The sequence below is a fragment of the Bombina bombina genome, chromosome 4 (genome assembly GCF_027579735.1).
Source record: "Bombina bombina isolate aBomBom1 chromosome 4, aBomBom1.pri, whole genome shotgun sequence".
Classification (NCBI taxonomy): domain Eukaryota; kingdom Metazoa; phylum Chordata; class Amphibia; order Anura; family Bombinatoridae; genus Bombina; species Bombina bombina.
Genome location: NC_069502.1, coordinates 661053077 through 661070658, shown reverse-complemented (window position 1 = coordinate 661070658; position 17582 = coordinate 661053077). Strand labels below are relative to the sequence as shown.

At 39.1% G+C, this 17582-nt stretch overlaps 1 protein-coding gene across 3 annotated transcripts in view; it reads left to right on the top strand.

The window, feature by feature from the left end:
* The window catches only part of PKIB (cAMP-dependent protein kinase inhibitor beta), a 351180-nt gene that overhangs the window by 175383 nt on the left and 158215 nt on the right, over positions 1–17582 (top strand). The window contains exon 2 of one of the 3 annotated variants that reach the window (XM_053710780.1): positions 15282–15467. The exons of the other annotated variants lie outside the window; for them this stretch is intronic. The gene's annotated coding sequence lies outside the window, so the exon portion shown is untranslated. The remainder of the gene's footprint in view (positions 1–15281; positions 15468–17582) is intronic. 3 annotated transcript variants of the gene reach the window in all.

Genomic DNA, 17582 nt, shown 5'->3' with positions numbered 1-17582 from the left:
GAGAAAGGATAAGTTCTAGAAAATGCTGACAGAACCTTGTGTATATTGAGGTAAGCTAGATGCAGTGATTTTGCAACAACTGGGATCATGCTTACAAAGTGGGGTAATACTCATGTTAATACTCATATTAATTAGTGACAAAACATTTACATGTTTCATAAATGGGACGTTTTTTTTCTCTGAGGGTGATAAGTCTTTAGTTGGGGCCTAGTTTTCCACATGGCATAGTCAGATACTCCTAGGAGTATTTCCTTAAGGCCCCTCTGACATCGAGTACATGGTGGGAGGGGCCTATTTTCGCGCTTTAATTGCGCAGTTTCTTTCAGACTGAGACATCCAGCTTCCCTAGAGGAGTCCTCTTGCATCTGAGGACCACTATAGAGGGCTTATTTCTTCATTAATCGTATTTGAGGGTAGGTAAGAGCCACAGCAGAGCTGTGGCAAGGTGCTTAACTGTCTTTTACCGGTGGATGACGTTTTTTAAATCCGGTTTGGGGGCTAAGGGGTTAATCATCCATTTGCAAGTGGGTGCAATGTTGCTTTAGTCCCTTACTCACACTGTAAAAATTTCGAAGTCTTTACTACATTTTAACACTGTTTTGCAATTTAAGTGTCATTTTTTTCCTCTTAAAGGCACAGTACCGTTTTTGTTTAATTGCTGTTTCACATTTATTAAAGTGTTTTCCAAGCTTGCTGGTGTCATTACTAGTCTGTTAAACATGTCTGACATAGAGGAAACTCCTTGTTCAATATGTTTAGAAGCCATTGTGGAACCCCCTCTTAGAATGTGTACCAAATGTACTGAAGTATCTATAAACTATAAAGACCATATTATGGCTTTTAAAGATTTATCACCAGAGAATTCTCAGACTGAAAAAAAGGGAGGTTATGCTATCTATCTCTCCCCATGTGTCAGAACCTATAACTCCTGCCCAAGTGACGCCAAGTACATCTAGCGCGTCTAATTCTTTTACCTTACAGGACATGGCGGCAGTTATGAATTCTACCCTCACAGAGGTATTGTCCAAACTGCCAGGGTTACAAGGAAAGCGAGACAGCTCTGGGGCTAGAACAAATACAGAGCTTTCTGATGCTTTAATAGCTGTGTCCCATATACCCTCACTAGGCTCAGAAGCCGGTGCAAGGGAGTTTCTATCTGAGGGTGACATTTCAGATTCAGGGAAGGCTTTACTTCAGTCCGATTCTGAAATGACAGCGTTTAAATTTAAGCTCGAACACCTCCGCTTATTCCTCAGGGAGGTTTTAGCGACTCTGGATGACTGTGACCCCATTGTGGTTCCAGAGAAATTGTGTAAAATGGACAAATACTTTGCAGTGCCTGTTTACACTGATGTTTTTCCAGTCCCTAAGAAGTTTTCGGAAATTATTACTAAGGAATGGGATAGACCATGTGTGACGTTCTCTCCCCCTCCTGCTTTTAAAAAGATGTTTCCCTTTATTACCCATTCCTCATTGTTGCATATCCAACAATGTTGTATTAATACACTTATTACCTCCGTCATTACCTTGTATCTAAGCCTACTGCCCCCTGAGCTCAGTTTTTTTGATAGACTTGCATTTTAGCAAATGAGTTCTGACTCATAAATAACTCCATGGGAGTGAGCAAAATGCTATCTGTATGACACACATGAACGAGCGCTGTCTAACTGTGAAAAGCTGTCAAAATGCATTGAGATAAAAGACTCCCTTTAATGGCTTAGCAATCAGTTTAAGCCTACCTAGGTTTAGCTTTCAAAAAAGAATGCCAAGAGAACAAGGCAAAGTTGATGACAAAAGTAAATTGGAAAGTTATTTAAAATTGCATGCCCTGTGGTATACCTTGAATATTCTTCCAGTACTTAAGAGTGTAAAAGAAGCCTTCAAAAATTGGCAGAAGCTCCCTCTCTCTCTATCAGGACGTATATCTTTATATAAGATGACTCTTCTCCCGAAAATACTGTACATAGTACAGAACACTCCATTGATCCTTAAAAGGAAAGATATTTTATAATTTAATGTAGCTCTACCCTCATTCATATGGCAAAACAAAAAAACTAGAATCTCACTAGCCAAACTAACATTACCTTTGAAATCAGGAGGACTATCTCTCCCTGACTTACGTATATATAATCAGGTATTCCTAGCTCGTATTGTAGTAGATTGGTTAACCAAAGTAATTATATTACGAATCTCGAACTGGATTCTGACATAACACATCCAATTGCGTTGAGGGCCTTAATACATTGCAACAATAATCTTTATCCTCTTGAACTAAAAAAAATAAGATCAATTTATAACCCAATTCAAATGTGGAAGAGGGTTTGTAACTTATTATCCATAGAATGCAATCGACTCTTTTTGCACAGTGGCAGACTCAAGGTCTGGGTCAGGTCCATCAATTAATAGACCTTGAAAGCAGATGTATCAGGACCTTTAACTCTTTCAAAGAAGAATTCCATATCCCTAATAAAAATTTCTTTGCTTATTTACAAGCAAGACACTACGCTACTAAGCTAATTACTGACTTTGGATGGGATTGGTCCCTCGGAAGTATTGAAAATTGGCTTCTTTTTGTAAAGAATGGACTCACATCAATTTCCTATATTTATCAAATCTTGGCTTAGATTAAAGGCCCAGAGACATTGGAAAAAATTCGACACAAATGGGCTGATATGTTAAGACAAGATTCTCTCGATCTTACTGTACTCACTCTCTCAGTACAAGAGGTTTCCCGGGTAACTTTCTCAACATTTTGTAGGGTGTCGCATGTCAAGCTTTTGCATATGTCTTACTTTACACCGAAAAAAGGCTTGCAGTGTCAGAATGTTAGATTCAACAAGTGCCCAAAATGCTCTCTACCCTCGGCTAGCCTACTGCATATGTTATGGGAGTGCCCAAAAGTAAGACATTTTTGGCTGAAGGCACAGTATTGGTTAAATAATATGCTAGGCGTTCCCTCTCTGTCTCTTTCTCCAAGTTAGTATTCTTTGCCCACGATAAAGGCCTATCCCCTAATAACGTTAAAATTATTAATTTGATTATTTTGGCTGGCAGATATTTAAACTTGAAGAAATGGAAAACCAAAGCAGTTCCGAGTATAAAAGAAGTTAAAAATTGCTTAAAGAAACAATGTATTATCGAACAGGTGGACACTGATCTACAAAATGATTAAGATGTGAAGAGGTTCTTTTCAAAATGGTCTATATTCATAAAAACTCTCCCTGATAGTGAGACTGAATATCTAATACACCCATTTAGAAATACGGAATTAATTTTATTAGGAATATGGTAATTGGATGTAATTCTTATGTCCTTCTCCCCCCCTTTTTTTTTTTTCCTTTCCCTTTTCTTTCTTTTTCTTTTTCTTTTTTTTTCTTTCTTTTTTTTATTATTTCTTTTTCTGGGTGAAGCAGAAAAAGTTGGTCATTCAGGATAGGGGAGCTATTAGGGCAACTAATATAAAGTTCTGACTGAGCAAAATGTTAAGATGTTGATTTCACTTTTTTCTTTTGGGGAATTGAGGTATGTATGATAAAAATGGTTTTGTAGATAATCGCCAAACATGTAAATACAAAGAAAATGTCCCCCTCCTTTTTTTCCTTTCTGTACCCAAAATTGAAATACCAATAAAAAAAGAAATTGAAAAAAAAAAAAAAAAAATTGCATGCCCTATCTGAATCATGAAAGTTTAATTTTCATTTGATTGTCCCATTAAATAAAAAAACAATGAACAGAAAGATTTTTTGGTAGTCCTGGGATTCATATGCAGTGCCCTCCACTAATATTTGCACCCTTGATAAATATGAGCAAAGAAGGCAGTGATACATTGTCTTTATTGTTTAACCTTTTGATCATTTGTTCAAAAAATACACAAACATTATCTGTTCTCATGGATATCAAACAACTGTAAACAAAACACAGGTTTATCCAAAAAAAAAATATATATATACTGCACCCTTTTAGTCACTACTTTGTGCTACCTCCCTTTGCCAAGATAATAGCTCTAAATCTTCTGCTTTAATGCCTGATGAGGTTGGAGAATACATGGCAAGGGATCTGAGACCATTCCTCCATACAGAGTCTCTCCAGATCCTTCAAATTTCGGGGTTGACACTGGTGAACTCTCTTCTTCAGTTCACCCCACAGGTTTTCTATGGGGTTCAATTCAGGGGACAGGAATGGCCATGGCAGGAATTTGATTTTTTCTGGGTCAGTAAACCATTTTTGTGTTGATTTTGAATTTTGTTTTGGATCATTGTCCTGCTGGAAGATCCAACCATGGCCCTTTTTAATCATTCTGGCAGAGGCAGTCACATGTTCATTTAATATCTGTTGATATTTGATAGAGTCCATGTCATTTATTCTTACAAAATTTCCAGGTCCTCTGGCAGAAAAACAGCCCCAAATAGCAACCGACATGAGGTACTTTTCCATATGGCTACCTCTCTGTGTGTGCCAAACTCACCTCTGGTGTTTATTGCCAAAAAAGCTCTATTTTGGTTTCATCTGACCATATAACCTGATCCCATTTGAAGTTCCAGTAGTGTCTGCAAACAGAAGATGCTTGAGTTTGTTTTAGATGAGAGTAGAGGCTTTTTTCTTGAAACCCTTTCCAAACAACTTGTGGTGATGTAGGTAACAACGGATTGTAGTTCTGGAGACTTTCTGGCCCCAAGACGCAGCTAACTTATGCAATTCTCCAGCTGTAGTACTTGGAGATATTTTGGCCACTCTAACGATCCTCTTCACAGTGCGAGAATATAGTTAATTATTGCTTGGTTTTGCTATTTTCTTATAGCCACTTCCCAATTTGTGAAGCTCAACAACCTTTTGCCACAAATCACAGCTATATACGTTGGTCTTACCCATTGTGATGAATGACTAAGGGAATATGGCCTATGTTTTTACCTCATATTTATACCCCTGTGAAACAGGAAGTCATGGTTGAACAATTTCCTGTTCCTACACACCCAGGTGTACTAAAACATGTAAAATGTCAATGGAAATATACTTCAAATATATTTTTCTCATTTGAATTCATAGGAGTGCCAATAATTGTGCCACACATATATATAAAAAATATTATTATTTTTTGCATAAACCTGTGTTGTATTTGCAATTGTTTGTTATCCATGAGAGCATAGTATTTTTGTGAATTTTGAACAAAAGATCAAAAGGTTAAACAATAAGGCAATTTTTCACAACTTTCTTTGCTCATATTTACCAAGAGTGCCAATAATAGTGAAGGGCACTATATATAAAGTGTTTTCATTTCACAGGCAAAAAAATAGATAAAGGCAGCCAGCAAGATAAATATTATCAGTAATGTGGAAGAAATGTTTCCATATGATAAATTGTCTGAGATATCAACAGCAAGTTTTTAACTGTGGTCTTACAAAACATTCTACAGTTGCAGTATACACATAACTCTCAGTATATTACCTTATAGACAACACTTTACATTCTAATCATTATAGGCTATCGCTCGGAAAGCATTTCAGGATTTAAAGGAACATTAAAGACATTTTTTATATATGTATCTGGAATAATTCACTGCATTGCAAAAGATCTGAATGCAAAGTAAATGTTTTTAAACACTTAAAACTGTCAATTTGGGGTAGATTCCAATCTTTCTGATCACATGTATCTGCATTTTTTCAGCTCCCAATCAGTTTTTCTCTTGTAAGGTGTATCCAGTCCACGGGTTCATCCATTACTTGTGGGATATTCTCCTTCCCAACAGGAAGTTGCAAAGAGGACACCCACAGCAGAGCTGTCTATATAGCTCCTCCCCTAACCCCCACCCCCAGTCATTCTCTTTGCAACTCTCGACAAGATAGGAAGTATAAAGAGATATGTGGTGATTTAGTGTAGTTTTGCCTTCAATCAAGAGTTTGTTATTTTTAAACGGTACCGGCGTTGTACTGTTTTACTCTCAGGCAGAAATTAGAAGAAGAGTTCTGCCTGGAGGTTGATGATCTTAGCGGTTTGTAACTAAGGTCCATTGCTGTTCTCACACATAACTGAAGAGTTGGGGGAACAGTCCTCAGATTACCTGCTTTGAGGTATGTTCAGTACTTTTATTTCTAGAGAAAGGATAAGTTCTAGAAAATGCTGACAGAACCTTGTGTATATTGAGGTAAGCTAGATGCAGTGATTTTGCAACAACTGGGATCATGCTTACAAAGTGGGGTAATACTCATGTTAATACTCATATTAATTAGTGACAAAACATTTACATGTTTCATAAATTGGACGTTTTTTTTCTCTGAGGGTGATAAGTCTTTAGTTGGGGCCTAGTTTTCCACATGGCATAGTCAGATACTCCTAGGAGTATTTCCTTAAGGCCCCTCTGACATCGAGTACATGGTGGGAGGGGCCTATTTTCGCGCTTTAATTGCGCAGTTTCTTTCAGACTGAGACATCCAGCTTCCCTAGAGGAGTCCTCTTGCATCTGAGGACCACTATAGAGGGCTTATTTCTTCATTAATCGTATTTGAGGGTAGGTAAGAGCCACAGCAGAGCTGTGGCAAGGTGCTTAACTGTCTTTTACCGGTGGATGACGTTTTTTAAATCCGGTTTGGGGGCTAAGGGGTTAATCATCCATTTGCAAGTGGGTGCAATGTTGCTTTAGTCCCTTACTCACACTGTAAAAATTTCGAAGTCTTTACTACATTTTAACACTGTTTTGCAATTTAAGTGTCATTTTTTTCCTCTTAAAGGCACAGTACCGTTTTTGTTTAATTGCTGTTTCACATTTATTAAAGTGTTTTCCAAGCTTGCTGGTGTCATTACTAGTCTGTTAAACATGTCTGACATAGAGGAAACTCCTTGTTCAATATGTTTAGAAGCCATTGTGGAACCCCCTCTTAGAATGTGTACCAAATGTACTGAAGTATCTATAAACTATAAAGACCATATTATGGCTTTTAAAGATTTATCACCAGAGAATTCTCAGACTGAAAAAAAGGGAGGTTATGCTATCTATCTCTCCCCATGTGTCAGAACCTATAACTCCTGCCCAAGTGACGCCAAGTACATCTAGCGCGTCTAATTCTTTTACCTTACAGGACATGGCGGCAGTTATGAATTCTACCCTCACAGAGGTATTGTCCAAACTGCCAGGGTTACAAGGAAAGCGAGACAGCTCTGGGGCTAGAACAAATACAGAGCTTTCTGATGCTTTAATAGCTGTGTCCCATATACCCTCACTAGGCTCAGAAGCCGGTGCAAGGGAGTTTCTATCTGAGGGTGACATTTCAGATTCAGGGAAGGCTTTACTTCAGTCCGATTCTGAAATGACAGCGTTTAAATTTAAGCTCGAACACCTCCGCTTATTCCTCAGGGAGGTTTTAGCGACTCTGGATGACTGTGACCCCATTGTGGTTCCAGAGAAATTGTGTAAAATGGACAAATACTTTGCAGTGCCTGTTTACACTGATGTTTTTCCAGTCCCTAAGAAGTTTTCGGAAATTATTACTAAGGAATGGGATAGACCATGTGTGACGTTCTCTCCCCCTCCTGCTTTTAAAAAGATGTTTCCCATAGATGTCGCCATATGGGACTCGTGGCAGACGGTCCCTAAGGTGGAGGGAGCTGTTTCTACCCTAGCTGAGCGTACAACTATCCCTGTCGAGGACAGTTGTGCTTTCCTAGATCCTATGGATAAAAAATTGGAGGGTCTCCTTAAGAAAATTTTTATTCATCAAGGTTTTATTCTCCAGCCTCTTGCATGCATTGCTCCAGTTACTGCTGCAGCGGCTTTTTGATTTGAGTCTCTTGAGGAGGCTCTACAGGTGGAGACCCCGTTAGATGACATATTAGATAGGATTAAAGCTCTTAAGTTAGCTAATTCCTTTATTTCTGATGCCGTTTTTCATTTAACTAAGCTAACGGCTACGAATTCAGGTTTTGCCATTCTGGCGCGTAGGGCGCTATGGCTTAAGTCCGGGTCAGCAGACGTTAATTCAAAGTCTAAGCTTCTTAACATCCCCTTCAAAGGACAGACCCTATTCGGCCTGGCCTGAAGGAGATCATCTCTGACATTACCGGAGGAAAAGGTCACGCCCTTCCTCAGGATAGGTCCAATAAATTAAGGACCAAACAGAATAATTTTCGTTCCTTTCGAAACTTCAGGCTTCCTCTAATGCAAAACAAGAGGGAAATTTCGCCCAGTCCAAACCAGTCTGGAGACCTAAACAGACTTGGAACAAAGGGAAGCAGGCCAAAAAGCCTGCTGCTGCCTTTAAGACAGCATGAAGGGGTAGCCCCCGATCCGGGACTGGATCTAGTCAGGGGCAGACTTTCTCTCTTCGCCCAGGCTTGGGCAAGAGACATCCAGGATCCCTGGGCACTAGAGATTGTTTACCGGGGATATCTTCTGGAATTCAAAGGTTCATTTCCAAAGGGGAGATTTCATCTCTCACAACTATCTGCAAACCAGATAAAGAGAGAGGCATTCTTACGTTGCGTTCAAGACCTACTGGTTATGGGAGTGATCCACCCAGTTCCAAGAGAGGAACAGGAGCAGGGTTTCTATTCAAACCTGTTTATAGTTCCCTAAAAAGAGGGAACTTTCAGACCAATCTTGGATCTCAAGATCCTAAACATATTTCTCAGGGTCCCATCCTTCAAGATGGAGACAATCCGAACCATCCTCCCTATGATCCAGGAGGGTCAATATATGACTACCGTGGACATAAAGGATGCTTATCTCCACATTCCAATTCACAGAGAGCATCATCAGTTCCTCAGGTTCGCCTTCCTAGACAGGCATTACCAGTTTGTGGCTCTTCCCTTCGGGTTAGCCACGGCACCAAGAGTCTTTACGAAAGTTCTAGGGTCCCTTCTGGTGGTTCTAAGGCCGCGGGGCATAGCGGTGGCTCCTTACCTAGACGACATTCTGATCCAGGCGTCGACTTTTCAAATTGCCAAGTCCCATACGGACATTGTTCTGGCCTTTCTGAGGTCTCACGGGTGGAAAGTGAACAAAGAAAAGAGTTCTCTCTATCCTCTCACAAGAGTTTCCTTCCTAGGAACTCTGATAGATTCAGTAGATTAGCTTTCAGGATATCAAAGCTTCTAACTTCCTGCCGTGTTCTTCATTCCACTTCTGGCTCAGTGTATGGAAATGATCGGCCTAATGGTAGCGGCAATGGACATAGTTCCGTTTGCCCGCCTACATCTCAGACCACTGCAACTTTGCATGCTCAATAAGTGGAATGGGGACTAAACAGATTTGTCTCCTCTGTTAAATCTGGATCAAGAGACCAGGGATTCTCTTCTCTGGTGGTTATCTCGGGTCCATCTGTCCAGGGGAATGAGTTTCCGCAGGCCAGAATGGACTATAGTGATGACAGATGCCAGCCTTCTGGGCTGGGGCGCAGTCTGGAACTCCCTGAAGGCTCAGGGTTCGTGGACTCAGGAGGAAGTCCTCCTTCCGATAAACATTCTGGAGCTCAGAGCGATATTCAATGCTCTTCATGCTTGGCCTCAGCTAGCTGTGGTCAGATTCACCAGATTTCAGTCGGACAATATCACGACTGTAGCCTATATCAACCATCAGGGGGGAACAAGGAGTCCCATGGCAATGATGGAGGTTTCCAAGATAATTCTATGGGCAGAGGTTCACTCTTGCCATCTCTCAGCTATCCATATCCCAGGAGTAGAGAACTGGGAGGCGGATTTTCTAAGTCGTCAGACCTTTCATCCGGGGGAGTGGGAACTCCATCCGGAGGTATTTGACCAGCTGATTTAACTATGGGGCAAACCAGAACTGGATCTGATGGCGTCTCGTCAGAACGCCAAGCTTCCTTGTTACGGGTCCAGGTCAAGGGATCCCCAGGCAGCACTGATAGATGCTCTAGCAGTGCCCTGGTCCTTCAGCCTGGCTTATGTGTTTCCACCATTTCCTATCCTCCCTCGTCTGATTGCCAAGATCAAGCAGGAGAGAGCTTCAGTGATTTTGATAGCACCTGCGTGGCCACGCAGGATTTGGTATGCAGATCTGGTGGACATGTCATCCTTTCCACCATGGACTCTGCCGCTGAGGCAGGACCTTCTACTCCAAGGTCCATTCAAACATCCAAATCTAATTTCTCTGCGTCTGACTGCTTGGAGATTGAAAGTTTGATTTTATCAAAATGTGGTTTCTCTGAGTCAGTCATTGATACCTTGATTCAGGCTCGAAAGCCTGTCACCAGGAAAATCTATCATAAGATATGGTGTAAATATCTTCATTGGTGTGAATCCAAGGGTTACTCATGGAGTAAGGTCAGGATTCCTAGGATTTTATCTTTTCTCCAAGAAGGATTGGAAAAGGGATTATCAGCTAGTTCCTTAAAGGGACAGATCTCTGCTCTGTCTATTCTTTTGCACAAGCGTCTGGCAGATGTTCCAGACGTTCAGGCATTTTGTCAGGCTTTAGTTAGAATCAAGCCTGTGTTTAAACCTGTTGCTCCGCCATGGAGTTTAAATTTAGTTCTTAAAGTTCTTAAAGGGGTTCCGTTTGAACCTTTGCATTCCATAGATATCAAGCTTTTATCTTGGAAAGTTCTGTTCTTAGTAGCTATCTCTTCGGCTCGAAGAGTTTCTGAGCTATCTGCCTTACAGTGTGATTCCCCTTATCTGATCTTCCATGCAGATAAGGTAGTTTTGCGTACCAAACCTGGGTTTCTTCCTAAGGTAGTATCTAATAAGAATATCAATCAGGAAATTGTTGTTCCGTCACTGTGTCCTAATCCTTCTTCAAAGAAGGAACGTCTGTTACACAATCTTGACGTGGTTTGTGCTTTAAAGTTTTATTTACAAGCTACTAAGGATTTTCGTCAAACATCTGCATTGTTTGTTGTCTACTCTGGGAGGAGGAGAGGCCAAAAGGCTTCGGCAACTTCTCTTTCTTTTTGGCTGAGAAGCATAATCCGGTTATCTTATGAGACTGCTGGCCAGCAGCCTCCTGAAAGAATTACAGCTCATTCTACTAGAGTGGTAGCTTCCACTTGGGCTTTTAAACATGAGGCCTCTGTTGAACAGATTTGTAAGGCGGCGACTTGGTCTTCGCTTCATACTTTTTCTAAATTCTACAAATTTGATACTTTTGCTTCCTCGGAGGCTATTTTTGGGAGAAAGGTCTTGCAGGCAGTGGTGCCTTCCGTTTAAGTTCCTGCCTTGTCCCTCCCTTCATCCGTGTCCTAAAGCTTTGGTATTGGTATCCCACAAGTAATGGATGAACCCGTGGACTGGATACACCTTACAAGAGAAAACAAAATTTATGCTTACCTGATAAATTTCTTTCTCTTGTGGGGTATCCAGTCCACGGCCCGCCCTGTCACTTTAAGGCAGGTGTTTTTATTTTAAAACTACAGTCACCACTGCACCCAATAGTTTCTCCTTTTTCTTACTTGTCTTCGGTCGAATGACTGGAGGTGGGGGTTAGGGGAGGAGCTATATAGACAGCTCTGCTGTGGGTGTCCTCTTTGCAACTTCCTATTGGGAAGGAGAATATCCCACAAGTAATGGATGAACCCGTGGACTGGATACACCACAAGAGAAAGAAATTTATCAGGTAAGCATAAATTTTGTTTTTTCAAGATCACAATCAAAGGGATAACAACATTTCCATATTGGGAAAAGTTCAGATTGGATCCAGTCAGATAGCAGGAAAATCACACAATGGATGGACAGCAATGCTCTTGATGACCACAATCCCTATCATGGGCTTTGCACATTATTTTGGCACTAAATTGTACACATCAAGTGCAACACAGAAAGAGTGCTGATAAAGTGCAAAGCTAGACTTTTCTACATGTTTGTCAGTATTCCAGGATGGAATAATAGTGTTCTTCAGAGAAAGTTTTGCCAGCCGGTTGGTATTATGAAGTACCCATATGGGGGCAGTATAATATTTTCAAATATTATATCTTTTTCTGAGACACTGCATAAAAACCAGCACAGCAAAGGGAGTAAGTCACGCAGCGATAAGCATTAGATTGTAAATAAATATGAATATATACATATATATTTATGTGTTTATATGTGTATATTCACATATTAACACAAAAATATATATGTATATAAGCATATACATATGTATTTACTAGGAACACACAGTTCCCAAAGACCGCAATGTAAAGGCACTTTTCAGTGCCAACTTTAGTCCCAAAAACTGCCTAGTGCAGTTATTTAAAAAAAAAAAAGATGCTACTTTTTTTAATTTTTCATTGAAGCAACTCTATTCCTAATTTTGTGGCCAATTGGGGGACATTTATAAATTGACCAGAGATCTGATCTCTGGTTAATTTTATGAGTGCTAATTGCTACCGCCAGCTCGTGGTAGCAATAACCAGCCACTTGTAATTGCTAGTTATTTATCGCGCGCCCTTGTTTCTTTTTGGGTAAAGTACAGAACTGAATTCCTGTGGAAATCAAGGGATCCAAACTTCCTAAGAACCGTAGAGCCGAGACAAGTCACATTACCGCTGGAAGGATCAACGGCGTCACGGAACATGCCAAAGCATTTACTTCTATTGCGGAGGCTCTAGGATTGGTATTTGAAGTGGAAGTAAGGATATTAGACCATGTTAGAAGTTTCTAATGGCACATGTTTTGACAATAAGTAAATGAAGTTGTTCGGGTCACGAATATTGAATGTCTCCTTTTGCTTCATTAGCTTTCCTTGTTTGGAACTGTTAAGACTGAACTCATACTTTTCAGACTGTATACGATTGTTTTTATATGCACGTCTTTGAGATATCGATAGTAGATTCTTATTTTTTAGGTTGGCCAACTGTTTTTTAATAGGTTTATTTTAAAAGTATTACTCTATGTGCTTATCTGGGAGTCTCACAGTGTGTTTTTTATTTTCTTTATATCACTATATATTAAGGGGCCTATTTATCAAAGGTCTTGTGGACCTGATCTGACAGTGCGGATCAGGTCCGCAAGACCTCGCTGAATGCGGAGAGCAATATGCTCTCCGTATTCAGCATTGCACCAGCAGCTCAAAAGAGCTGCTGGTGCAACGCCGCCCCCTGCAGACTCGCGGCCAATCGGCTGCCAGCAGGGGAGTGTCAATCAACCTGATCATACTCGATCGGGTTGATTTCCGGCGATTCCTGTCCGCCTCATCAGAGCAGATGGACAGGGTTATGGAGCAGCGGTCTTTAGACACCAGCCCACAAGCTCCGTTCGGAGCTTGATAAATGGGCCCCTAAATGTTTACTTAGCCTCTAATTGTTTTGGTCGATGGTGTACTATCGTAGAATGTGGTGGATTCTGCACATAAAATTATTTTACTATCCATGATTTGATATTTGCTTTCTAGTGCTCCTTTCCCTATATATTTCCCATTCTATTTATTGTGCACCCTCAAACGGACAAATTTGCCAGTTTGCGGGCGCACAATAAATTAGCGCTCCACTTGTAATCTAGCCCTTAGTAGGGCCCTATTAATATTGTTGTTATTGTGTGCCAATAGATTCTGCAGAACTGTACAAGATATAGAAAAGACAGGGATAGACAGACTGAGATAGAAGTATTAAGATAGTCCTGCTGCCTAGAGACCTTCAACTCTAAGGGCTACATTTATGAAGCTCCAATATGAGCTTCGGAGCACCTGCAGCCGAGACCCACTTTGTCACCTGTTATGTGGCATATCCCAATCCCCCTGGACTTTTCTAACTGTGGAGATTGACAGCTTTTGCAAGCACACGATTGGCTGCTCACGAGTGGGGGTCGGTGATTGCTCACTAGCCATTGTGTGCAATGATAGATACTGGAAGCCTATTGCTGTCCACTAGAAATGATGCCGGGTGGAGAGGGGAGAAGATGTACACCCAATTCTGGCCGGTCTTTGTCAAATCTGGCCCTAAGTGGTAGTTTGTAAAAAGGGACATGAGAGTCAAAATAAAAATTTTATAGCTCAGGTAGACAATGCAATTTTAAGAGACTTTTTAATTTATTTCTTGACTTAGATTTACTTTGTTCTCTTGGTATTCTTTTGGAAAGCATACCTAGATATGCTGAGGAGCAGCAATGCACTACTGCAAGCTAGCTGCTGATTTGTGGCTACACACATATGCCGCTTGCTGTTTGCTTACTTAGGGTTAAATTACAAGTGGAGCACTAAATTTACCTTGTATGCAAGCGATATTAGCACTCCACTTTGTAATACCAGCGCACACTAATGTGCTCTGGTATTACAAGTAAATTGCAATGCGAACGCAAGCTCGCATTTGCATTGCTAGGAAGCATTACGAGAGTGTGCTTCCATAGGCTCCGATGGGAGCCTTGTTCTGATGCCGTCAGAGACGTATTTTTAAATATATATTCCTACATATATATGTATATACTGTATCTATACCAATATATAATTATCTCTATATACATATAGTTATAGATATATATTTTAAAAAAACGAAGATCAGATATATCTAGAAATATTTATTTATGAATAAATAGAACATATTCTGCTATGTGACGAATATTGGAATGTGAAATATTCATATTTTCATGTCGGGTTAGTGCACTTGAGAAAATGTGATTAGGTTTACGCATGAATAGAGTGTTTTTCCACTTTTCTTGACTTCTATGGGGGAATTACATTAAAGCTTGCAATATTCTAACTGGCTTTTTGTGTGTGTTGGTTTATCGTTCATGCAAAAATTTTGCACGAGTGGGAGCGATAAATATATCTCCACTAGTAATCTAGCCCATAGTGATATGTAGTCTATGAAATGAGAGCATTTTCTTTTTTTTACTATTATATGTCCCTTTTAGCACATACTCTTTTTTTTTCTTCAGTATTTCACTGTTGCAGAGAAATGTGTGTCAAGGAACATTACATTGCTATTATTGAGGGATATGCCAGGAGTACAGCTTAAGCATTCTAAGGGTTAAATGCTACAAAAGAGAATTTGTTTAAAAAAAAAAAGGGTCTGATGAAATAGCCAAGTTTACACTTTATGTCACCTGATGTTTCTGGCTGGTAAGTTATGTAAGTTGCAGCTTCTGAGCAGAACTCATCAAGCAATGCATATTTTATTTTCAGATAGGTGTGTAAAAATAATTGCAAACATGTTCAGTCTTTATGTTTTCAACATGTATATCACATCTAGAATGATTTATAGCAGTCACGGATGTCTAGGTAGTTTCTAAAGCCGAAATTGACTTTTAAGAGGAAATAAACATATTTACTTCCTCAAATTTTTAACCTGATAGAAAATTAACCATTAGTGCTATTTTGTACTTTGACATAAATAGTATTCCTGTTCTTTTTATGGTAGGTAAATCAACCACATTTAGGGGCCTATTTATCAAGCGTCAACACACATTGCCAAGCATTGTGGCCGCGGATCTGAATACTCTCTCCTTATTTCTAAAAAAAGCCTTCAAAAACACGCGTGTCAAGTATGATACGAAGAGCATCGGACTGATGTTAACTAACATTCATCGATGTCGCGGCAATTCAGGTTTTTCCCAACTTTATTTATATAATTTCATTACTGTCCACGAACAAGCACATTTCTCTTTAGCACATTATTGTATATAGTGTAAATGTATTGTTTTTCTGAGCAGGACTAATTGCGAATATAGCAGGTAGCGACATATTTGGTGCAAAGTGGATAGTGAATTATTCTAATTATTTTTACTATTGTACATACATATTTTAGTATGTATATATACACACATATATATAAATATATAAATATATATATATATATATATATATTTATGTGTGTGTGTGTTATGTCAGAAATCTTTTACAAGCATATTTACATGTCCCTAAGTTCCTTTTTTGTTCTAAACAATGTTGTCTGTCATATCTCTGTGTTTATTTATACCACTATATGTATATATTATAAATGTATTATTAGTCTAAACAGGAATAATTGTGAATATAACATGTTTTCAGAGTATCATATGTATGTATTTGCAATCAATTGATATTTTAAAGGGATAGGAAAGTAAAAATTTAAGTTGCACTAGTGGGAGCTAGATGCTAATTGGTGCCTGCACACATTTGTCTCTTGTGACAAATTTGTGCTGATGTGTTCAGCTAGCTGTCAGTAGTGCAATGCTGTTCCTTCAGCAAAGGATAACAAGAGAATGAAGCAAATTTGTTAATAGAAGTAAATTGGAAAGTTGTTTAAAATTGTATGTTCTATCCAAATCATGAAATAATATTTTGGGGTTTCCTGTCCCTGTAAGAGCTGTGCCAGGTTTCTCTCTGCGCCTGTCTAACCCCTCCTGATTGTAATCTATTTTTAAAAACCACCCCCTCACAGGTGTTATAAAATGGGCTGGCATATAAGATGCCATTTCTTACTGAAAAATAAATTCAGGAGAAGGAAGAAATGCACTGAAAATAGCATGCCAGTAAAGAGGTGATTTTAATTTCTGCTGTATCTAAATCATGGCAGTTTAAAGTTAGGTGGGCTAGCCCTTTGAGCTATCATCTTAAGATTATATTGAATCAAACATCAATTCAAATTTTAAAATCCTTGTCTAAAATATTACAATGTGTGTCCTAATGTCAGCATCAATGTTTATCTTTAATACTAATTTCACATATACATACTTTCAAAGTATAATACACAATATAACAAATGGCACTCACAAGTTCTGATGAGTGATCAATGACACAAGTATCGAGCAGTTTGAGTCGTTAGTGATAGTTTATAATGTGTATTTGAATCAGATAGGCTGATGTCATAAATCATGTGATTATGCATATTCCAATCAAAAGTGGTGGAAAATTCACTAGTGTGTGGGTTATTTAGGAGTTTGCGCCATAATTGGTGCGAAAAGTGTTGAGTCAAATATGGTGCAAAGTGAAGAGTGGAACTTGTATTACATGGCTTAAACATGGTGCACATAGATTTTTCCAAAAAATAAAAAGGAAGTTAGCTATATTATGTTGTGTATTTATTTCATTTTGTATCTCTATATCTATTAGTGCAACAAGTTTTGGGGCAAAACTTTGCGCCAAATATGTAGACATAATATTGTCCCCTTGCTTTGTAATGAGAGACAAAGTTGTAGCATAATCCATAAGTAATAATGTATTTTTCATTTTTATCCCTATATCTACTAGTGCACCAAATGTGGAGCATTAATATTGTTTGATTTAGAAAGGGTATACAATTGTAATAAAGTTTCTAATTTACTTTTATTATGTAATATACTTCATTCTCTTGCAGCATCAAACATAAGCTTTCTGTGTTTTCCGACTCCCATTGAGTTCTATGGCATCCGCGATGAATGAACGCGATTCCACTCGAATTCGACGGGTTTTCAACTCGCATCGATCTGCGTCAGATTGAGATCGTGGGATCGTATGTTACATCACAAATTTCAACACTTGCCGATCTTGACGCTCGCGGATCAATCTCGCGACAATTACAACATGGAATTCTAGCGTATTTTCAGTTGACACTTTGATAAATACCCCCCTTAATGTGAAATTACATTGTACCACTTATTTCATTTTGTTTATGTCTACACACTTTCTTACAAATTGCCATATAGCCAATTTCCATCTTTTCTGAAAAAAAAAACTTGATATTATATAGACCCTAGTTTAT